This window comes from Dermochelys coriacea, chromosome 1 (assembly GCF_009764565.3).
Source record: "Dermochelys coriacea isolate rDerCor1 chromosome 1, rDerCor1.pri.v4, whole genome shotgun sequence".
Classification (NCBI taxonomy): Eukaryota; Metazoa; Chordata; order Testudines; family Dermochelyidae; genus Dermochelys; species Dermochelys coriacea.
This window is the reverse complement of record NC_050068.2, coordinates 352,334,877-352,359,039: the sequence shown is the minus strand read 5'-3', so window position 1 is coordinate 352,359,039 and position 24,163 is coordinate 352,334,877. Positions and strand designations below refer to the sequence as shown.

General features: G+C 53.9%; 1 long non-coding RNA gene across 1 annotated transcript; it reads left to right on the top strand.

Moving 5' to 3' along the window:
• The first annotated feature begins 725 nt into the window (after positions 1 to 725).
• Positions 726 to 22,358, top strand: LOC122457098. Its single transcript, XR_006276428.1, has 3 exons — positions 726 to 737; positions 2,893 to 2,899; positions 22,231 to 22,358. It is a non-coding gene; the product is annotated as an uncharacterized LOC122457098 (long non-coding RNA).
• Positions 22,359 to 24,163: the final 1,805 nt, after the last annotated feature.

Genomic DNA, 24,163 nt, shown 5'->3' with positions numbered 1-24,163 from the left:
AAAATACATCGTTTCAGTTCCCACTGCTCTTTTTCTCTTTTTTACTGGTTGACTCTCACTGGGTAACCAGGGTGCCATTGCTTTGGTCCTCTCACTGATTGGTTTATTTGAGAGACACATTTAGTTTAGACACACTCGGTTAGGGTGTCTTAAGTTTCCTTGCAACTTGCAGCCATTTCACCCTTGTGACTGTTCCTTTTAATTTCCATGTCATAGAACTACAGGCTTAGGATGGACCACAAGGGTCATCTAGTGACATGTACAAGTCAATAAGGGGATAGCTGAAATCCCCCGTTATTATTGGGTTTTCTGTTTTTGTAGCCTCTCTAATCTCCCAAGCATGTCACAGTCGTGGTCACCGTCCCAGTCAGGTGATCAGGAGAATGAGAAAAGCCCTTTTTCCTACAGCTCGAAGGGGTTACCACAGGTCAATTAGGGACCCGTGAGTCCACTTAAGGGCTGTCTGGGACCTTTAAAATCTCCTCCTCTGATGGGGGGAGAGACAAGCTGCTGCAGGGAGACAAACTTGGGGGTAAGGGGAAGAGGCTGCTCTTCTCCCTATAGGGGAAACAACCGGAGCTGAGTGCCTTTTTAGGGGAAGGACTGACACCTGGGGCCAACAACAGGCCAACACCCATCCCCACTGAGGGGGCAGGAAAGGTACCCTCTCTGGTTTGTGCATGTAAATTGTTTTTAATTTGTTTGGGGGAGGAGCGTGTTTTGGGGAGACAAACACAGTCTGGAGTGAGGCCCCACCACACTGGAGGGGGAAGTGCTAAGTCCAGCAAGCCAGAGGGGTGGCGTGCCACAAGTCCTACTGCGAAACTCTTATTATTCCAGCCAGGAATTTGTACCTAGAGAATCTATGGGGCTGTTGGAGTCACTGAAGATATTGGATTCTCTGCTTTCCTTCACTTGTTTCCACAGCTTCTGTACCCCGGTATTACCGTGTCCCACTGATTATCATCAGTCCACCATGTTCTGGTGATGCCTGATGTACCAATCTCTTCATTCAGTACCCAATTTAGTACTTAGACTTCTTGCATTTCTTTATGAGCCCTTATACAAGCTGTCAATATTTAGCTGTCTGCCTTCAGGTGATGTAGCTGAAGGGGACTCTTTCCTATGACTGTTTCTCTTCAGTTCCTACCTGTGCTTTAGCAACTTCTATCCTCTCCTTGATATAGAGTATCCCCTGAATAAATCCTCCCCTAAGGAATGTGTCTGTCCCAGCTGTGTGCTCCTCTGCACCTGTCAGCTTTCCCCAAGCTCTTAGTTTAAAAATACTTTTGTGACCTTCTTAATTTTACATGCCAGCAATCTGGTTCTGTTTTGGTTTAGATGGAGCCCATCCTTCCTGTATAGGTCCCTCATTCCCCAAAAGGTTCTCCCAGTTCCTAATAACGTAAACCCCTCCTCCCTACACCCTCAACCCTTCCACACATTGAGACCTTGCAGTTCTGCCTGTCTAACTGGCCCTGCATGTGGAACCGGAAGCTTTCAAAGGCAGTCCTGAACATTAATCTCTTACCTAGAAGCCTAAATTTGGCCTCCAGGATCTCTCTGCATTGGTACCTACATGCACCACGACCAGCAGTTCCTCCCCAGTTCTGCACATAAGCCTGTCTGGAAGTCTCAAGAGATCCACAACCTTCACACCTAGCAGGCAAATCTCTACTCTTTGATGATAAAGTTATGCTTGTTATCACTATAAATATATCTCAGTACTGTGGTGTGAAGCAAAGTGCTCATCTGGAATTGAATCTGCCAAGCTGGTGTGTTCAGCCCCTCTGGGAACAGCCGACCTAGCAGTTCTGAGAGTGCTCAGTGGAGAAGGGACTGAGCACCAGAGGGAATGCTAGGAGGACTTGGGGGTTGGCGTGTGCCTGGCGCTGCCTGTACAGAGAGAAGGAGGCCTGGCCTTTGATATCTCGATTTTAGCAAAGCTTTAGATACGGTCTCCCACAATATTCTTGCCAGCAAGTTAAAGAAGTATGGGCTGGATGAATGGACTATAAGGTGAATAGAAAGCTGGCTAGATTGTCGGGCTTAACAGGTAGTGATCAATGGCTCGATGTCTAGTTGGCAGCCGGTATCAAGCGGAGTGCCCCAAGGGTTGGTCCTGGGGCAGGTTTTGTTCAACATCTTTATTAATGATCTGGATGATGGGATTGATTGCACCCTCAGCAAGTTCACAGATGACACTAAGCTGTGGGGGAGAGGTAGATACGCTGGAGGGTATGGATAGGGTCCAGATTGACCTAGACAAATTGGAGGATTGGGCCAAAACAAATCTGATGAGGTTCAACAAGGACAAGTGCAGAGTCCTGCACTTAGGATGGAAGAATCACATGCACCGCCACAAAGGATGGGGACCGACTGGCTAAACAGCAGTTCTGCAGAAAAGGACCTGGGGATTACAGTGGTTAGAAGCTGGATACGAGTCAGCAGTGTGCCCTTTGTTGCCAAGAAGGCCAACGGCGTATTAGGCTGTATTAGTAGGAGCATTGCCAGCAGACCGAGGGAAGTGATTATTCCCCTCTATTCAGCACTGGTGAGCCCATGCGAGGAGTATTGTGTCCAGTTTTGGTCCCCACACTACAGAAGGGATGTGAACAAATTGGAAAGAGTCCAGCAGAGGACAACAAAAATGATCGGGGGCTGGGGCACATGACTTATGAGGAGAGGCTGAGGGAACTGGGGTTATTTAGTCTGCGGAAGAGAAGAGTGAGGGGAGATTTGATAGCAGCCTTCAACTACCTGAAAGGGGGGTTCCAAAGAGGATGAATCTAGACTGTTCTCAGTGGTGGCAGATGACAGAACAAGGAGCAATGGTCTCAAGTTGCAGTGGGGGAGGTCTAGGTTGGATATTAGGAAACACTATTTCATGAGGAGGGTGGTGAAGCACTGGAATGGGTTCCCTAGGGAGGTGGTGGAATCTCCATCCTTAGAGTTTTTTAAGGTCAGGCTTGACAAAGCCCTGACTGGGATGATTTAGTTGGGGATTGGTCCTGCTTTGAGCAGGGGGTGGGTCTAGGTGACCTCCTGAGGTCTCTTCCAACCCTGATCTTCTATGATTCTATGGAGGGCAGGGCTTGTGCTGCCAGAGGCTGGTGGTTTCAGGGAGCTGGTCCATAGCAGGCACAGACGAGGCTGATTCATGCAAAGGTGAGGTTTCTTGCAACCCTGGGGACCCCCGTTAAGCGTCCAAACATTCCCAGACCCATGGTTGTCTCCTCCCTGAGATCTCCTCTCAGACCTCAGTGGCAACTTCAACCCACTGGCAAAGCGCATGTTGTATCCTTGTTCATGGGCCATGGGCAATAAGAGCCTACTGCTGGCTAATGGGGTGGCAGAGGTGTGTGTTATGGTGCTGAATGTTCTGGGTTCAAACCCTGCTGGGGACCCCTCGGAGGTTCATTATGCAAATCTCTCTGAATTTCTCTCTCGTCCAGCTCTGTGGTTTACTGCCGCCCTGTGTTTGGGGACAGCGTGTATGAAGGGCAATACACAAGACAAAGCTGTCTTGCATTTTATGGAGAAGATTCTGTTCTTACAACTTACTAAATTACACATAATGGACCTCAAATAATTACCCAGGAAAGAATTCTCAATAGTAACTCAGATCCCACCGCATTTAACATCCCATCACAGGCCATTGGGCATATTTACTGCTAATAGTCAAAGATCAATTAATTGCCAAAATTAGGCTATCCCTTCATACCATCTCCTCCATAAACTTATCAAGCTTAATCTTGAAGCCAGATAGGTCTTTTGCCCCCACTGCTTCCCTTGGAAGGCTGTTCCAGAACTTCACTCCTCTGATGGTTAGAAACCTTCATCTAATTTCAAGTCTAAACTTCCTGATGGCTAGTTTATACCCATTTGTTCTTGTCTCCACATTGGTACTGAGCTTAAATAATTCCTCTCCCTCCCTGGTATTTATCTCTCTGATATATTTATAGAGAGCAATCATATCTCCCTTCAGCCTTCTTTTAGTTAGGCTAAACAAGCCAAGCTCCTTGAGTCTCCTTTCATAAGACAGGATTTCCATTCCGCGGATCATCCTAGTAGCCCTTCTCTGTACCTGCTCCAGTTTGAATTCATCCTTCTTAAACCTGGGAGACCAGAACTGCACACAGTATTCCAGGTGAGGTCTCACCAGGGCCTTGTATAACGGTACTAACACCTCCTTATCTCTATTGGAAATACCTCGCCTGATGCATCCCAAGACCACATTAGCTTTTTTCACAGCCATATCACATTGGCGGCTCATAGTCATCCTGTGATCAACCAATACTGCAAGGTCCTTCTCCTCCTCTGATACTTCCAAGTGATGCATCCCCAGTATATAAAAAAAAAATTCTTGTTGTTAATCCCTAAATGCCTGACCTTGCACTTTTCACTATTACATTTCATCCTATTGCTATTACTCCAGTTTACAAGGTCATCCAGATCTTCCTGTATGATATCCCGGTCTCTCTCTAAATTGGCAATACCTCCCAGCTTTGTGTCATCCGCAAACTTTATTAGCACATTCCCACACCTCACACACACACACACACACACACACACACACACACACACACACCTACTTGCTGGCACATACTAGCACATGGTGGGCCAGGGAGAGTGGGCAGTTGAGTACGGTGCAGCAGCAGGGTGAGCTCCTAGGCTGCCCAGGGGGCTGGGCCCTGCCCAGGGGAGGTGGCCCCAGCCACAGTGATCCTGATGTCTGACGATCAGCCTCAGCCAGCCCAATGCACGGGACCGGGGGCCTTGGGGAAGCGCCAAAGCCAGCTCCTCACCACGCTAGCCCCCCGAAAGGTTTAGCCCCCCTCTCCCTCCTCAGTCAGGACGTGCTGTGATGGCTGCAGGCATAGGAACTGGCGGGCTAACTGCTAGATCTCCAAATGTAACTGAAAACAGGGAGTCACCACTGAGCGGGCATGTTCCCAAGGGGGTCTCCAGGGCCCTGTGCTCGTTAACATTTGTGTTGCTAACAGGGAAGAAAATGTCAACTCATCCCTGATAAAGTTTGAGGATGACAAACATTTTGGGGGGTGGTAAGAGTGAAGTGGCCAGGTCCCTGATAGCGAGCGAGCTGGCTCGCTTGGGAAGCTGGGCGCAAGCAAACAGTTTGCCTTTTAACTCGGCTACAGGTAAACGTATCCATCTGGGCCCAAAGAATGCAGGCCACACATCCCGGGAGGGGGACTCTAACCTGGGAAGCAGCGACTCTGAGAGCGGTCTGGGAGCCATGGTGGACAATCAGCTGAACAGGAGCTCCCAGGGCGATGCTGTGCCCAAAGGGGCTAGTGCCAGCCTGGGATGCGTGAACAGGGTAATCTTGAGGAGGAGCAGAGAGGTTATTTTACCATATACTTGGCACTGGTGTGATGGCTGCTGGGATCCCGTATCCAATTCTGGTGTCACAATTCAAGAAGGATGCTGCTAAGTTGGAGAGGGGTCAGAGAAGAGCCGCGAGAAAGATTAAAGGGTTAGAAAACCTGCTTTATAGGGACAGATTTAAGAGCTCAATCTGTTCCTTGTAACACAGAGGAGGCTCGGGGGTGATTTGATCACAGTCTGTAAGTACCTACGTGGGGACAAGTATTTGATCACGGGCTCTTCAGCCTAGCAGAGGAAGCTCTAACCCAGCCCATGGCTGGAAGTTGAAGCGAGACCAATTCAGGCTGGCAATGAGGTTTAAAGTTTTAATGGTGATAGTCATTATCCAGTGCAACAAGGTACCAAAGGGCATGGTGGAGTCTCCATCATTGGCCATTTTTAAAGGAAGTCTAGCTGGTTTTCTAACAGGGTTTTCTGCCCTAGGAGTTACCGTGGGGCAGATCTCTGGCCTGGGTTACACAGAAGCTCAGACAAGATGCTCCTCATGGTTCCTCCTGGCCTGGGAATCTAGGAATCCACAACTGGGGGGAGGCTTGGAGCAGGGGCAGGTCCAGCAAGTTCCTGCAGGGCTCTCATCCAGAGCGATTGACCCCCTGCAGGGCACCACGACAGCCCCAGCACCCAGCTGCAGCCACCTCCCAGGGTGGGCACAGGGCCTGAGGGACAGCCCAGCTGGGATGGGAGGGGAAGGGAGCGCTGGAGGACACGTGAGAGGCTGGGAGGGACAGAGATCAGCTGCAGCTGATGGCTCAGGGCTCCTCAGTCTCCGTCTGGCCAGCGGGTGCCCCCCGCGAGCAGTGCGTCAGGCTGGGAGTATCCGGGGGGATGGATCGAACACTGAACCGCTCCTGGCTGGGCAGCCAGAGGCACCGGGTCAGTGCTTTGCCCTGTTCCCAGGATCCTGCACCGCAGCCACCTGTCCCTGCTGGGGATGGGTCCTGGGGTCTTCCACTGGGGCTCCTCCTGACTTATCTCAGAGGCAGAGAGGGAGAGCCTGGCTCGCTCTGGTGTCTCGAATATTGCGGTGATTCCCCCATCAGGTGGGCAGCTCCCCCAAGAGCGCCGGAGAGTCCAGGCTGGCACAGTGAGCAGGAGCACAGTGAGGGGCTAGCCTAGGGCAGGCCCTGGCTCTCAGCCCCGATGCCAGGAACTGGCAGGGAGAAGCCGAGGTGTTAACATCTCTCCCCCAAGGGGTCAGCAGTAGGATCGGAACCTGGCGCCAGCGACACAGACCTCTCTCACTTGCTGTAAAGGAGTGACTCCGTCAGTTGGCAGCAATGGAAGGCTGTTATCCTCCATGCAGACTAGCTAGGGATGGGACACTTACTTAGAGACAGATGCTAAAAATCATGCCTCTGGAGGTTTGGGGGGGGCATGTTTCTGCTTGGGGGAGGGGTTGTAGACGCAGTCTCTGCTCTGTCTGACTGAGCAATGTGACATCTGGGCACTTGAAGCATCACTGCACCTGGGGACAACCAGGTAAGGATGGTGGAGCTCTTCCCCGCCCCCCCCCCACCCCAAACACACCCAGCCAGGAGAGACCAGGAGCGGAATTCGGGACATACAGCACCGTGTACTTTTCAGTTACCTAGAAGCTCCAGGGATGGGCACCCCAGAAACAGCTAAGAAAGATCAGCTTATGGTGGAATCAGACCCTCTTCCTGCAATAGGCTTGGTCTCTGCCACCTGGGAATCTCCACCAGTTGTTAGCAGTATGGGGCCTATGACCTATAATTCTGACTGCACCCAGCAGTGCAGTGTTATAAGCCGACACTGACAAGGGGTCGTGGATCATCTGCCCACTCCCCAACCCTTTTCCTGCCCATGGAGATGGGGTTCAGGGACCCCCTTTTTCTGTCCATGGGGAGCTGCCTGAATTCACCCCTGTCCCTGGGGAGGTGGCTCAAGGCAGGATCCCAGCATGCCCCGCCCCCTCCTCCCTCCCCCACAGGGGCCAAGCTATCCACCCCCCAAAGCGGGTGGGTGCGTGACCCAGGGGCTGGGAGTGATGCTGCAGCTGCATTTCCCCCCTCCACCAGTGCTACCCCAGGCAGCCCCAGAACCTCTTTCCGGCAGGCAGAGTGTGGCAGGGATAGAGGGGTCACTGCTCCCTGGGTCTGGGCTCATGAGGGGCCGAGAGCCTGGTTGGGTCTCATGGACGCATCCCCGAAAAGAGGACAGGGAGAGCTCTGTGCCCAGGAGGGGCCCACACAGCCCTGTTAGCAGTGTGGCAGCTGCATTTATAGTGTGTAACAGTGAGGGGCATAGGCCAAGCTCCCCCCCGCCCCAGATCTGCCGGTGCCCCTCAACCCCTACCTGCAACCCCTGCTAGCCCCACCCTGGGCTCCCTACGCAAAGTTCTGCTGGTGTCCCTCGGTTGACTTGCAGTTCTCCCCAGCCTCGGTTTCCCTTTGGAGCAGTGGGGAGGCGGCGGTAGCTGCGTGCTGCACTCCATCACGGTGTCACTCCGTGAACTGCTCCCTGGATATTAACAGCCTAACACGCTGCAAACAGGGACAGCCTGTTGGCCTCAGCTGGCTCCAGGCAACACGGGAGCAAGACCGATCCCCGGCCAGGCCACTCCATGGACTTCTCGCCGCTGCCCGCAGGATTCACACTCGAGGCCACCAGCACCTGTTGCCACTTTGGGCACTGAAGAGCTGGTGTGCTGTGCGGGTTCTGGGCACTAGAGGGAGACAGGGCCCCACACTCTGCAGCCCCGCACACCAGCTCCAGCCGCTCCAGGCCCACGCACCAGCCTGGGGCAACGCAGCGCAGACGTGACACCCGCGTGGAGGCTGCGGGTGCAGGGAGCCTGCTCGGGGTCGCACTCAGGGGCCCAGGAGCGAGCGGACCCCAGCTCTACTGCCAGGCTCAGTAACAGCTGGAAGGGACAGGGCCCCTCTGGGATATGCCCCCACCCCTGAGGCTGGCTCCCAAGTCCTGAAGGGGCAGCAGGGCTTGACACCAGGGAGTGAGGCCCCCTGCCCACATCCTGCTGAGGCACTGGGCCAGGTGCAGCTTGTTAAATCTGCCCTGGTCCCAAGGGAGGCCAGAGGGAGGCGGCAAGCCTCAGCCTGGCTCACAGAGAAGACGCAGGGGCAGGTGACTGAGTTCCCAGGACAGCCGTGGGGGGAGCTGGGGCACCAACTTGGGGTGGGGTGGGGGGCTCTGGAGGGGGGGGTCGGACTCAGACCAGTCCCTATGAGGAAGCAGGATAAAGGAAGGCTGTGAGCTGCCTTGGGAGATCTGAAGGGTTATGCTGGAAGGTGGGTTTCCAAGCCCATGTGAGGTGCTCAGCCCGGGAGGGCAGGGACTGCGGGAGAGAAGGTCCAGAAGCCGAGTGGAGCCGGAGGTGGTGCAGGGCTGGTGGGGAAGGGGACAAGAGACAGGGGTCAGGGCACTAGCCTGGGGGGCAGGGACATGGCTCAGTTACTGTCTCTGCCACAGATGCCCTGTGCAACCTTGGCCAAGACACTCAGTCTGCGTGCCTCAGTTTTCCCATCTGCCCAACGGGGTTGATAGCCCTGCCCTGCCTCCTGGGGGGTGCGAGGGTAACTGCAGCACAGGTGGTGACGGGGGCCGGAGAAGGATCCTGGACGGATCTGCCTAGGCGGCAGGTTGAGAGCCTTCTTCCCTGCCCGAGGCAGAGGGATCTGCGATGCTTTGCTGAGGAACAGGGCTGCAGGCAGGGCCTGGGATAGATGCAGTCGCCAGCTGCTCACTGGCAGATCTGGAGGCCGCAGACGACTCTCTCCAGGCGCCAGCAGTTCCCCTTTCAAAACTGGTAGAGGCCACAACGAACACGGAGCAACGAGAGCCTGGGCGCAGCCGGAGCCCTGGCAGGAACATTTCATCAGAGCCAGATGGGGTGGGCTCCGGCTATGGCATGTCGGTGGCTCTGCTCTGAGGCCTTGTCTCCCTGCGGCTGCCGAGCTGCCCCCTCTGCCAGGCAGCCTGAGGAGACGTTGCCACAGCTGCAGCTTCTGCCCAGCCAGGCTGAAGCCGGCGTCTCCAGAGAGGTGGCGCTTTTCGTGCACAGAGCCGAGTGTCCGGTCTCCGTCCCTACACGGCAGGACTGCTGCCGACAGAACCTGCCACGTGCCTGCAGCAGAGCCAGGAACCGATCTGCTTTGTGACCTTAGGAGAGCCCCTTCCCCACCTGGTGCCTCAGTTTCCCCTCAGTACGCTGGCCAGCAGCACCACACGCTAAGGGCTGTGGACGTGAAGTGTCTATAGCCATACAGAGCGGTATTAACCTGCAGGGTGCCCCCCCCACAGCTGCTCGCTTACCCCAAGGCCAGGGGAGTTACCAAGTCCTGGCTCCTGCCTGGGCTAATCCCCATGGAAGGGGGTGCTCAGGAATAAATGGCTGGCATTGGAGGCTGAGGCTGACTCTGGATTTTACTTCATAGTACACACTGATCCCTCGTGCCCAGCATGCGCTAATCGATCCGCTCAATGGGCATCTCTCTATCTGCTTTGCAGGTGGGGAAATTGAGGCAGAAAGGCTCAGAAACTTACCCACAAAGGGAATGTGTGGGAGCCCAGGCCTGTCAGACTCCAGCTCACTGGCTGTCACTGGCATACCCTCTCATTAAAGCAAACCCTTCTGCACCTGTATTCAGTGTGCAAGACCCCATGGGGACGGCCGGGTGCCATCTAGTCCTCAAAGCCCAGCCTACACCGAGCCCCGGCTTTTGGATCTGCTGGGGCATTTCCTGCATTCCCATCCCATCTTGTGCTTTTGCTGCGTGTCCCCGGGTAACCGACTAATGCTTGAGCTTTGAACTGGGCTGGGAAGGGTCTGCAGATGCAGGAACGCAGGCAGGGGGCCAAACCGCTGCAGGGCCAGCTGGCTTTCCATCTGAAAAAACTGGCCTTTGAAAGCCTGAGACCAAGCCCTAGATCTGCCTGCCTGCAGCGATGCTGTCAGCTGCCTGGCATCTCTCGACCAGGCCAGTGCCAATATGTAGCCTGGGTCATTGGAGAATTGATGAGGCTAGAGGGGAGAATCCAGCTGGCCACCAAATGGCCCTGTGGCCTCATGCAGACACATGTATCTGCATTTCAGCCTGATACACCTTGCAGACCAGCAGGGAGCCTCTAGACTGGGGCATGTTCCTGGCCCTGGATAATGTGGACAGGGCCTTGGCATCATCCTCTAAAACTGACTGCACAATGCCCGTGCAAAGGGGGATTTTAACCAGCCATCAGCAGCTCTCTACCCAGGACAGCTGCTTCTGGGGCGCTGGCTGGGGCTAGCACAGGGGATGGACAGAGCACATGCAGAAACTCCCAGACAGGTGACCTGAATTCTCCATCCAGCTAATCATTGGGACTGTCTGCCGGGTGTCTAGCTCTGTGGGAGTGCAGGGGGCTGGGCTGGGAGCGGGGAGATGGGAATCCGGTTTCCCCAGAAACTTTGCCTTGATTCTTGAGTGCCCTCAGGTTTGGGGGTGTCTGTATGACTGAACCTAGGAACTCCAGGCTTGACCCTCTCCTGCCAGAGCTAATGGAGAGCTCCCTCAGCTGGCTGTAGTAGACCGGTAGCCGTTTTCTTGGAGCAGCCACTAGAGGGTGATGGAGAGGCATAGTGGGCTAGCATGGGCTATGTGCCATCCTGGAGTCTGAACTTCTAAATTCACACAACTCGGCTGCCTGGCCACGGCCCCTCGCCCTGCACACAGCTGCCCCCGCGCCTGCCGACGGGCCGTAAGGAGAGACGAGCTAGCTTTGCATTTCCAGGGCTGCCCAGACGGTGTGTGCCGGTCCTCTCCTTCCCCTGGCGCTCCTGGGCCTGACCCCTCCCCTCTCCCCCGGGACAAGCTCAGGCTGCTCTCCTGGCGCTGGGGAGAGGAGAACCCGGCCAGGACCGAAGAGCATGTCCCAGACAGTCGAAGGCAAACCCAGCAGCCACGGGCATGGCCACAAAGAGCCATAGGGCTACCCAGCACTACAGTGGCAGAAAAGCTGGGCCAGCCCTTCAGAGGGGTACGTCCTGGCTTTGGCCTGGGCCCCTGGCTGCTCAGTTGCTGAAGCAGATTAAAACTTGGGAACTTGGGAAGTTGACGTGGCCCCACATGTCTGCTGCTGCTGGGAAATATTCCGGCTCCTTTTTCCCTCCTCTGCACGAGTCTGATTGTACAGCTGGTAGTCAGGTAAATGGTAATTTCCGCCCTTGTTCATTGTTCGCCTTTCATCCCGGTGTTTTTGTTGTGTATAAACTGGCTAAATTTAGTTTAATTGTTCAGTCAATTAATTTCTTCATCTGCGAGACACCTGCGTGGCCCTCCTGCCTCTCGCAGAGCTCAGGGTTTCATCCTCCGCCAGGACCAGTTGCTCCCTGAGGCTGCCTCCTCTTAGCCCCACTTGGCTGAGGTCACTGACCCTGCCCAGGGGCCTTCAGCCCCACCTCTGCCACGTGAGCCAAAGCTCTACTGCCCACCAGCTGCCAGATGGAGCAAACACACGAGCGTCTGTGATTCAGCATCTGGGGGGGACGTGGTGCCCACTGAGCGTTGGGGGGCAGCGTCTCTCTGGCAGCCTTTGCTTGAAACACTCCACTCTCCTCAGCGGGTGGGGGGTGTCAGGCTGTGCTGACTCCCTGGGACAGTGGGTGCTATCCCTCACTCAGCTACAAGAGAGGTGGGAGTGGCTTTCTGGGCCAGCGAGGACCCAGGGTAGGGGCTGAGCAGACCTGAAGGAGGAGCCCTAGGAGTGGCCCAGTGTAGGAACTAGGTTCAGGGTGAACTGGTCTCTCATTCTTTTCTTTGTTACTAAAGCCAGTGCCCAGGAGAGGGGGAGTCTGAGCAGAACATACTGCACGGCCTGTGTCTGGGGAGCAGCCCAGCAAAGAGACCCCCAAACAGTCTGACCCCTCTCCCCAGAATCCCAGCCTCCAAGGCCTGGCATCCTGCAACCTCTCTTGCCTCTACTGGGGGATGGTCCCTGTGGGGCAGGGATTTGTGGATGTGCAATTGCTAGTGCTTGCGCTAGGCCTGCCCTGAGACCCAATAATCCCCTGCAGCTCCTTTCTGCAGCCTGAGATTCACACCCGCCTGACGGCGGAGCATGCTTGGGACGCTAAGGGGAGCGCTAACTGGCCCCGTCTCGAGGGGAGGGGCAGTACGTGTGCACGGCAGGGAAAGAGTCCAGCCAGGAAAGGCTGCTGTACTGGGTTCATCCGAGAGAGACCGAGCCTCCAACAGAGACATGCCGCTAGAAGTGGCCAGCGCCCGAGGCCTCTCCAGTCTCTGCGCTGCTCGCCGGGACACACGGACCTTCCTGGTGAGAACACCCAATACCTCCTGCATGGGAGCCGGCTAGGCCCTGCTGGGTCCGTAGGGCAGAACACGCTGTATTTCTCCTCAGCTGAACTGAGTGTGCAGCATGCTCCCTGGTAGGCATGGCACAGGGCAGGTGTGCCGGCCTCGTGGGAAAGGGCTGGGGACTTGGGAGCTCTGTGTTCAAGTCCTGCCTCCGTCACAGACTTGCTGTGAGATCTTGGGCAAGTTCCTTAGCCTCTTTGTGCCTCAGTTTCCCCATCTGTCCAATGGTTGGCATATTCTCCTTGGGAACTCTCTGGGGCAGGGACTGTCTCTCACTCTCTGTCCATGCAGTGCCGAGCACGACAGGGCCCTGAGTTCCGTTGAGGTCTCTGGTGCAGCCGTAATATATGTAATTAAAACAGATGTTTGTGCTCTCCAGTGCCTGAAATCAGGATCCTTGGCGCCTCAGTGAGTGGCCTGACGCACTGATCCTGGAGCTCAAGAGAAGTTCAGCACCTGCCTACCCTGCCGGTTTCCCTGCGGAGCCAGAGCCTTCAGGCCCCAGGTTCGAAGGCTGCGACTATTATTATTTGTGTTCAGATAGCACCGAGAGGCCTCCACTGAAATCAGAGTCCCCACTTCTGCACCCGTCTCTGAGAGGAACCCTCCAACCATTCCGCTGGAGTCTCGGGCGCCCAGCACCTCACACAATGCTGATGCCTTGTCTTGCCTCCGTTAGCTGGCATTGGCTTGTTCACCTGCTCTCAACATCCTCTCCGAATCTCCACCCTTGCTGGGACCCTGAACCTCCAGCTTTTTTGGCCTGGGCGCAGAGCTTGGCTGAGCCTGGGACCTACACACTGGGCTTTGGTGTGTAGGGCGGGAAGGCGGTGGGGGGGCTTGCCCTGCCCAGAGCTGAATCTGCCAGTTGATGGGACACAACTGGCTGAAGGAGTTAGACCAAATGATCAGGGAACGTTTCCTAATGGGGAGAACGGGGAGAGATCAGGCTCTTCTGGCCTCCTGGATCGCCCTGGCCACAGCCCCTCCCTCAGAGATTCCTGTTTCCAGCCCAGACCTCCTGGCACAGCTGTTAGCCCAAGATGTTCAGTGGTGAGGTGCAGACTTCAGGTGAGGAAGGAAGCCTCCATCATATCCCAGGTCAGCGCTGTCAGGCAGCAGAATTGCCTCCCCTGGGGAGCGGAGAGAAGCCCCATTGAATACTGGCCCCGACGCAGGACTGGAGAACAGAAGTTGGACCAATGCAGGATTGTCCCCCAATGGAAGGGACCTTGAGAGATCACTATTCCAGCCCCCTGTGCTGAGGCAGGACCACGTAACCCTAGACCATCCCTGGCAGATGTTTGTCCAACGTGTTCTTAAAAGCCTCCAGTGACAGGGGGGTTTAATGAGCATGGGTCTCACGGCTTCAGTGACTAGAGAGCAGCACAGGATCAAGTCCCAGGGCTGCTCCGTGCCAGCACCCAGCCTCCTTCCATCGCAGCAGGAGAAGCCGGGGGCTTTTGCAGCTCCGGTCTGGGTTCTGTCCCTTGTGCCGCATGCAGCTCAGCCAGCCAGTGTGACCTCTGTCTGTCCACTGCCCAGCTGGATGCACTGAAGCTGTGGGCCCCTTCCCTCCGATTCCGCTCCATCGCCGCTCGTCCTGTGTGTCCCGCACAGTCCGGCTGCAGGAAACGGCAGAGGAAGTGCGAGGAGTGGGTATGGGGCCACATCTGGCCCTCTGGATGCAGCTTAGTGGGCTGTAGCCCACGGAAGCTTATGCTCAAATAAATTTGTTCGTCTCTAAGGTGCCACAAGTCCTCCTGTTCTTTCAGCTTAAATGCAGATGCTCACCCCTTCATTCGCATCCGCCTGACGGTATCTATTGACACCAGTGGCCGTTGTGAATTGAACCTGGCTGCACATGGGGTTGGAGCGGCTTTGGGATCCCATTCATTAAATGTGTGTTTAATCACATGTTGAGAGCTCTGCTAGGATCCTGGCTTCAGTGATAGACTGTTAATGAAACATGCTAATTACCAGACACCTATTCCTCTGCATGTCATTTGAATGAGACACAATAATTTGGTCTGAGATGAGCTGCAGAAAGTTGCCAGTTTAATTTAATTTATTTCAACTTAATTTTAATTTAACTTTAATCTATTCTCCATTTGCTCCTTTGGCTGGGGTCTGAGGTTGTTAAATTGTTATTCTGTCTTGTCTTGGCTTTTTGTGTAATGGAAAAGGGGGACGTGTGCTGAGCAGCAGCTCTGCTGGGGTCACTGTACCTCCTCTCGTGCTATTGTGGGAACCGCCTATCTCCAGCTGTGCTGCTGGCCGCTCTGGCAGGTCGGGGAAGTCCTGGGACGAGATAGCTGTAGGAGCATTCAGGGCTGCAGGCCGTGGAAGCTCTGAGCCAGTAGATGGGACACTGTCTCGGAAATATGCATGGGGCAGAGGCGGGAGGGATGCCCCAGTGTGGGGTGAAGGCTGCCATCTTTCTGGCCCTGGCCACATGGCTCCTTTTTCCAAGAGTCAGTGTGTGAACCCCATGTCCTGGCTAAAGTCGGACACTGGGAATTCAGCATCCCTACAATTTCCCCTTTTCACTTTCAGTTACATTCAAGGGTTCTCCCTGCTTCCTGTTCTGAGCTGCTGTTCAGCATTTCTGTGCAGCTGTTAAATAGCTGCCAAGCTCAGCCCCAGAGGTGGCTGCATTTCAGTGGCTGATGAAGTGGTTAGGGATCCATATTAATGTGTAATAGCATTATTGCAGTAGTGTGCAGGGCTCTCAGTCAGGATCAGGGCCCTACTGTGCCAGGCACTGTCTAGATACCTAGAATCATAGAATCATAGAATCATAGAATATCAGGGTTGGAAGGGACCCCAGAAGGTCATCTAGTCCAACCCCCTGCTCAAAGCAGGACCAAGTCCCAGTTAAATCATCCCAGCCAGGGCTTTGTCAAGCCTGACCTTAAAAACCTCTAAGGAAGGAGATTCTACCACCTCCCTAGGTAACGCATTCCAGTGTTTCACCACCCTCTTAGTGAAAAAGTTTTTCCTAATATCCAATCTAAACCTCCCCCATTGCAACTTGAGACCATTACTCCTCGTTCTGTCATCTGCTACCATTGAGAACAGTCTAGAGCCATCCTCTTTGAAACCCCCTTTCAGGTAGTTGAAAGCAGCTATCAAATCCCCCCTCATTCTTCTCTTCTGCAGACTAAACAATCCCAGCTCCCTCAGCCTCTCCTCATAAGTCATGTGCTCTAGACCCCTAATCATTTTTGTTGCCCTTCGCTGTACTCTTTCCAATTTATCCACATCCTTCCTGTAGTGTGGGGCCCAAAACTGGACACAGTACTCCAGATGAGGCCTCACCAGTGTCGAATAGAGGGGAACGATCACGTCCCTCGATCTGCTCGCTATGCCCCTACTTATACATCCCAAAATGCCATTGGCCTTCTTGGCAACAAGGGCACACTGCTGACTCATATCCAGCTTCTCGTCCACTGTCACCCCTAGGTCCTTTTCCGCAGAACTGCTGCCGAGCCATTCGGTCCCTAGTCTGTAGCGGTGCATTGGATTCTTCCATCCTAAGTGCAGGACCCTGCATTTATCCTTATTGAACCTCATTAGATTTCTTTTGGCCCAATCCTCCAATTTGTCTAGGTCCTTCTGTATCCTATCCCTCCCCTCCAGCGTATCTACCACTCCTCCCAGTTTAGTATCATCCGCAAATTTGCTGAGAGTGCAATCCACACCATCCTCCAGATCATTTATGAAGATATTGAACAAAACGGGCCCCAGGACCAACCCCTGGGGCACTCCACTTGACACCGGCTGCCAACTAGACATGGAGCCATTGATCACTACCCGTTGAGCCCGACAATCTAGCCAGCTTTCTACCCACCTTATAGTGCATTCATCCAGCCCATACTTCCTTAACTTGCTGACAAGAATGCTGTGGGAGACCGTGTCAAAAGCTTTGCTAAAGTCAAGAAACAATACATCCACTGCTTTCCCTTCATCCACAGAACCAGTAATCTCATCATAAAAGGCGATTAGATTAGTCAGGCATGACCTTCCCTTGGTGAATCCATGCTGACTGTTCCTGATCACTTTCCTCTCCTCTAAGTGCTTCAGGATTGATTCTTTGAGGACCTGCTCCATGATTTTTCCAGGGACTGAGGTGAGGCTGACCGGCCTGTAGTTCCCAGGATCCTCCTTCTTCCCTTTTTTAAAGATGGGCACTACATTAGCCTTTTTCCAGTCATCCGGGACTTCCCCCGTTCGCCACGAGTTTTCAAAGATAATGGCCAAGGGCTCTGCAATCACAGCCGCCAATTCCTTCAGCACTCTCGGATGCAATTCGTCCGGCCCCATGGACTTGTGCACGTCCAGCTTTTCTAAATAGTCCCTAACCACCTCTATCTCTACAGAGGGCTGGCCATCTCTTCCCCGTTTTGTGTTGCCCAGCACAGCAGTCTGGGAGCTGACCTTGTTAGTGAAAACAGTGAAAACAGAGGCAAAAAAAGCATTGAGTACATTAGCTTTTTCCACATCCTCTGTCACTAGCTTGCCTCCCTCATTCAGTAAGGGGCCCACACTTTCCTTGGCTTTCTTCTTGTTGCCAACATACCTGAAGAAACCCTTCTTGTTACTCTTGACATCTCTTGCTAGCTGCAGCTCCAGGTGCGATTTGGCCCTCCTGATATCTTTCCTACATGCCCGAGCAATATTTTTATACTCTTCCCTGGTCATATGTCCAACCTTCCACTTCTTGTAAGCTTCTTTTTTATGTTTAAGATCCGCTAGGATTTCACCATTAAGCCAAGCTGGGTTAGGAAGACCTAGGAAGACCCAGCCCCTGCAATCGGCAGCACTAGTGAAATGCTGGCTGTTCTTCCACGGGGCACATGTTCTTTTAGTGTGGCGTGCTGTTGCAGGGGTCTGGGAGAGGGGGTGTTTTTGTGGGGGAGGCCACAGACCTCGCCCGCAGGACAGGAGGGCTTCATGGTGAAGCAGCTGGTGGAGCAAGTCAGAAAGTGCCTGAAGAAAGAAAAGCCGCAAGCTGCACCTGAGCAGGGAGGAGAGCACAGTGGCTGCGGACGGGCGCCTGGAGTGATTCTGGCCACACGCTGGACCAGGCCGATCTGCTCCCCGCTGGACCCTGCAGGGCAGGGATCGATAACCTGAACACGTGTAAATAACCAGTCCCATTTCAGATTCTGCTCTTATCTGGCCTTAGTCATAGCAACAGGCAGTAAAGTCTGTGCTGCCATGCCGGGGAATCCGTCAGCTTCAGGCCCTCGGATGGCTCTGAGTGAGAGCACTGAGTTATGAGCATCTCTGACCCCGGACCATCTCTGTTGCCGATCTTGCCTCACTTCTCCTGTTGCCTCTGTATTGATTTGGTCTCTCGTTGGCTTCTTTCTCCACCTGCCTGGATAATTCTGCACAGAGCCGTCCATCCCAGCTGTCTGCTGGGTCTCCCTGGCTCCTGGCCCCGTTGCATGGGGCCCCTCCAATAGCCGACACAGAAGCTAGGCATGGAGCAGGCTGCCAGCTCACTGTTCATCTTCAGGGCAGCTCTCACCCCGTGAGCTGTCCTCAGAGGGAGGCCAAGGATGGGGGGAGTGGGGGTCATGGACTCCCTTCACCTCACGCTGATTCCTTCCCTCTGTGCCTCTTCTCCCTGGTTGTGGGCAGAGCAGGTCATTCTCCAGCCTGTCACCCCTTCCCAGCTCCCCCGCAATGTGCCCCACGCCTGGCCTGGAGGAATGGCCTCTAGGCATGGACCCAGCCAGACATCAGCCTCCGTGCACAACTGCAGGGTGCAGCATGAGACCCAATGACTCGTACCACGGCGGCCGGGGTTAATAACGCCTCGCAGCCCTGACTTGGACGAGAGCTGGTGACTTTTAGGGCAGTGGATCCCTGTTGCATCCCTCTGAGCCCTGCTCCCCAGAGAGCAACAGCAAGGCCAGGGGGAAGGCAGTGTTGGGGCAGACAGGGGCCCTGGGGGTCAGCCGCAGGGGGGGAGATTCACTGCCTACTCACCTCTGCTTAGGAGGCAGCATCTTGGGGCCAGGAGGCTGCTATTGATCCCTCATTAGTGCGGCTTGTGGTTAATACAAATTGCCGCCTGCCAAAGGTTATGTTACTCGTCAGCGAAGCAGAGCGGCTGAGCAGGGCGGCGAGCTGGAGCTGTCAGCTTCAAGTGGAAATATGGATCTCGCCTGGGCAAGGGGACAGGGCAGCCGGGCAGGGGCTGAGCTAGAGAGAAACCACGTGGCATGAGCCGCAGGCTGAAGGGGGTGCTGCCGGGAATTGGTGGGAATGCGCAGGCGGGGAGGGGTTTTCAAACCTCCCCCTCCAGCTTCCCCGAAGCTGTTCCATCTCAGCTGGGGCGGGGGATTCTCCAGGGGGATTTGGAAGCAATCCCATCCCGTCAGTGCGTTCTGCCAATGGAGCGGCACTTCCCACCAGGAGCCTGTCCCGCGCTTTGCAGGGGTGTCATCGGGCACAGAGCTACCCCCCCCACACACACACACACACCAAGGGGCCTCCATCCACAGGAAATTCTCCTGCACAGGCTATCGGCAGGGTGACCTTCCTGCAGGATCTTTTCCCACCATGTCTTTCCGAGGCTGGCCCTTTGCATGGGACCGAGACCAGCAGCTGCAGCCCTTTCGCACGCTCCAGCTGGGAAGGGCCTTTTGTGATCCCCTTTCCTCCTGTAGGGAGCTGGGCCGTTCTGACACATGGCCCAGGGCCCCACATTGCTCTGGGGCGGGCGCTGTGACGGAGATGGGCCTTTCACTACTGCGGCTGGGCTGAAAGCTGCCTGTATGACTGTAGCCAGACCAGGGCCCCGCTGCGCCAGGCACTGCAGACACAGAGGGAGAAAGGGGGTCCCTGCCCCACAGACTGGCCAAGGGGTCTCAGGCCACAGCCGCTTCTCAGTGCTGACCGGCAGCCACACCACAGGGATCTCCATCAAGCAAGAACTGAGTCAGCCTAACGTGCGCTCTGCCCTGAGCCACCCGCGGGGCAGCTGCCCCCAGTGCAGCCCTCAGCTCTGTTGCCAGAGACAGGTCCAGCAATGGCGATTCGCCAGGGTGGTCAGGGATGTAGCCCCACGCTCCGGGTGTCCCTAAACCTCCCACCGCTGGACGCTGGGACTGGACAACGGGATGGATCACGCAGTAACCACCCTGTTCTGTTCATCCCCTCGGAAGAGTCTGACACCATCAGAAGACAGGACACTGGGCTCGATGGACCAGTGGTCTGACCCAGTCTTTACGCCACCGACAATTGTGGGGGGTTAACAGGGACAGTCCAGCCAGACCTTGCCATATTTCTCTAGTGCAGGCCAGGCCAGAGAGCCGGAGAGGAAACAGCTAAGAAGTGACTTGTCCAAGGTCCCACAGTAGCTCAGTGGCAGAGCCAGGATCTATACCCAAGTCTCCAGAGTCCCCGTGCAATACCCTCCCCACTGAGCTGCGCTGGCACACAGACTCTTGTCGCAGTGTGAATGAAATCGGTCGATGAACCATCTGTGTGCACAACTTTCTGTCCGGTCCCAGTATGGACTGTCTCGGTCCGACTGGTCCCAGTGTGAACTGTCCCAGTCCATTTGGACCCAGTGTGAACTATCCTGGTCCAACCAGTCCAGGTGTGAACTGTCCCAATTTGACCAGTCCCAGTGTGAACTGTACTGTCTGACCAGTCCCAGTGTGAACTGTCCTGGTCTGACCGGTCTCTGTGTGAACTGTCCTGGTCTGACTGGTCCTAGAGTGAACTGTACTGTCTAACCGGTCCCTGTGTGAACTGTCCTGTTCTGACCGGTCCCTGTGTGAACTGTACTGGTCTGACATGTTCTCTCTCATTCATGACTCTGATCCTTTGTAAAGTGTGAGTCGTGGGTTTTGCTGTTTCGCCTCCTTGCAGGAGTTGGAGATTGGGCAGGCTAGGGGATTGGGTTGTGCAGGATGGGACATCCCCACTGGCTCATGTCACCCTTTGCTGGGAGCACCTCACAAACATTTAACGCATGTATCCCCCCCAGCCCCCCGTGAGGCAGGGCCGGGCTGTTATCGCTGGGAAGCTGAAGCATTGAGCGGCTATGTGATTTACTCCCGGTCACACCTGGAATCTGTGACAGAGCATAGATTTGAGCCAGGCCAGTGCCAGACCAACGGACCATCCTTCCTCTCTACTCTGGGTGGAGTTAAAAGATAAAGGTTTCTCCCAGCTGACACTTTGGCTAGCCCAGCACGGTACACCAGAAACTTTCCCATGCTTACCATTGCTGACACCTTCCCGTTAGAAGCAGATTTTCAATGCTTTTCCCTAGCAGAAACTGGCCTTCCTAATATTCTGCCTGCCGCATCTCATCCCTGCCTCAAGCTTTTCTCTGGGGATCTTGGGAAAGCTCAGACTTGTGGGTCTAAAGTTGTAGCATTGTGGAAGAAGCAGCTGGATTCTGCAACTGCCCGGACAACCTTCACTTTGCTCCCTTTATATCGGGTGAAATTCACCCCTCTGCAGGGAGCCACAGCGCCAGTTAAGACTTTTTTGGTGGCCCAGGCCTGGGTCCGTACATGTGAAGTTAAGAGGAACATATTCATAGAACCATAGAATGTCAGGGTTGGAAGGGACCTCAGGAGGTAACTTGTCCAAGCCCCTGCTCAAAGCAGGACCGATCCCCAACTAAATCTATATTGCGAGGAGAGTGTGAGATCCTACTTCAGTCAGGCTACTTCCGCTCACCCCAGCTGAGGATGTGGTTTTATAGGTGAACCCACGCTACATTTGCTTCCATGCATGTAAGCAGCCTGCTCCATAAACCCAAAGATCACATCTTCCCTCTTATTCCTAAAAACAGCATCTTGCCGCTCCATCAACATATCACGCTAGCAGCAAGCATATGGAGCTGGGGCGCCTGGAGACTAAATTAGTTTGGAAACCTTTTTGTTCTGATTAAACAACATATTCTCGTCTGTAGATGCAGTGTTATTTCCAAAGGCAGCCATGGGAGCAAGGTTTGAGCTGGAGCAGAAGGGGCTGGCACTGGTGGTGGCAGGGGGTTAGATGGCTGGATGGCCTTCACTGTTTGCGTCCAGGATGTCTGAGTCCAGGATGTCATAGTTTGGGGAGGGTTTTACTGGGATAGAATTGTTTCCTAGGAAAGCAGACCAAGAAACAATCACTGGAAGCTGAAGCCAGACAGATTCCGGTGAGAAAGAAGGCACAAATCTTCACCAGTGCCAGTGATTAACCGTTGGAAGAAACTCCCCAGGACAGTGGTGGAATTATCATTTCTTGATGGCTTCAAATCCAGACTGGATGCTGTTCTGGAAGATGGGCTTAGATAGACTCAGGCCGTGGGGAACTGGGTGAGGTTCTCTGGCCTGGAGGAGATCAGACTACATGATCTGCTGGTCCCTGCTAGTGTGAAAGCTATGAAATCTGACCCTGATTTCCACAGCCCATCCCTATTCAGCAAAACACTTAAACACGTGCTAAGTCTCACTGCAAGTATGTCTACACTACACACTAAGCTTGGGCTCTGAATCAGGTTTGAACCCAAAGCCCCCCTTCCATGCATATACAAATCAGCCTGACTCGGGTCAGCAAGCGCTCAGGACTGGGGTCCTAGGACCCCGCTGGGTGGGTGAGTCAGAGCCTGACTCCCGCTATGATTAAGGTCCAACCCCTGTCTTTTTGCAGTGTGGATGCAGCTCAAACCACAGACCTGAGTCAGAAGGTCTGCACAGAGCAGTGTGGATGTGCTCGCATGGCTGTGAGACTGGGTCTAGGTTTACACATTGGAAATAGACCCTTTGGTAAGGAAATAGGGTCTTGCAATCTCCTAGCAGTAAGTGCTTCTTAAACCGTCACAGAAGAACTAGATAAGTTCATGGAGGATAGGTCCATCAATGGTTATTAGCCAGGAGGGGCAGGGATGGGGTCCCTAGGCTCTGTTTGCCAGAAGCTGAGAATGAGCAACATGGGATGGGTCACTTGCTGATTCCCTGCTCTGTTCATTCCCTCTGGGGCACTTGGCCCTGGCCACTGTCAGAAGACAGGATACTGGGCTAGATGGACCTTTGGTCTGACCCAGTGTGGCCGCTCTTGTGTTCTTATGTTCTTAACTCCAAAGGTGCAAAAATCATGCGTCAGGCTCAGAAAATATCCTGAGATTGACAATTTGGGCCCTTTCTCTTTGCCTTCTGGCTTTTGAGCCTTTAGGGTACATGGAGGTGGGGGGAGGCGGTGTCACGCTTTCATGCTGCGTTTGGCAACCGGGAGGGTTAGACATTTACTTTTTAAACAAAATGGAAGGTGAGATTTTCTTGTGTTCACCTGACTCTATGAGCTGAGGCTTTATGTGAAACACCATTGAGCGCAAGAGTTGGCAGCACTAGTATCTTCACATGTATACAGCCAGCCCCAGATTTAGGCATTACTTAACACAATAAGAACATAAGAACTGCCAAACTGGATCAGACCAAAGCTCCATCTTGCCCAGTATCCTGTCTTCTGACAGAGGCCAGTGCCAGATGCTTCAGAGGGAATGAACAGAACTGGGCAATTATCGAGTGATCCATCCCTGTCGTCCAGTCCCAGTAGCTGAAAGTTAGAGGTTTAGGGACACCTACAGCATGGGGTTATGTTCCTGACTATCTTGGCTAATAGCCATTGCTGGACCTATCCTCCATGAACTTAGTTAATTCTTTTTTGAACCCAGTAATGTTTCCAGCCTTCACAATATCCCCTGGCAATGAGTTCCACAGATTGACTGTGCATTGTGCAAAGAAGTACTTCCTTCTGTTTGTTTTAAACCTGCTGCCTGTTAATTTCATCGGGTGACCACTAGTTTGTGTGTTATGTGAAGCAGTAAATAACACTTCTCTAGTCACTGCCTCCACACCAGTCATGATTGTATAGACCTCTAGCCTACCCCCCACCCCTCCCTCATTGTCACTTTTCTAAGATGAACAGGCCCGGTCTTTTATCTCTCTCCTCACATGGAAGCTGTTCCAGACCCCTCGGCATTATTGTGTCCGATCTCTGAACCTTTTCCAGTTCCAATGTATCTTTTTTGAGATGGGGCAACAAGAACTGCATGCAGTATTCAAGATGTGGGCGTACCATGGATTTCTATACAGGCAGCATGATATTTTCTGTCTTATTATCTATTCCTTTCCTAATAGTTTGAAACATTCTGTTTGCTTTTTTGACTGCTGCAGCACATTGAGCAGATGCTTTCAGAGAACTATCCACAATGACGCCAAGATCTCTTTCTTGAGTGGTAACAGCTAATGTAGACCCCATCATTTCGTATATATAGCTAGGGTTATTTTTCCCAATGTGCATTACTTTGCACTAATCACCATTGAATTTCATCAGCTCTTTTGTTGTCCAGTCATCCAGTTTCATGAGATCCCTTTGTAACTCTTCACAGTCAG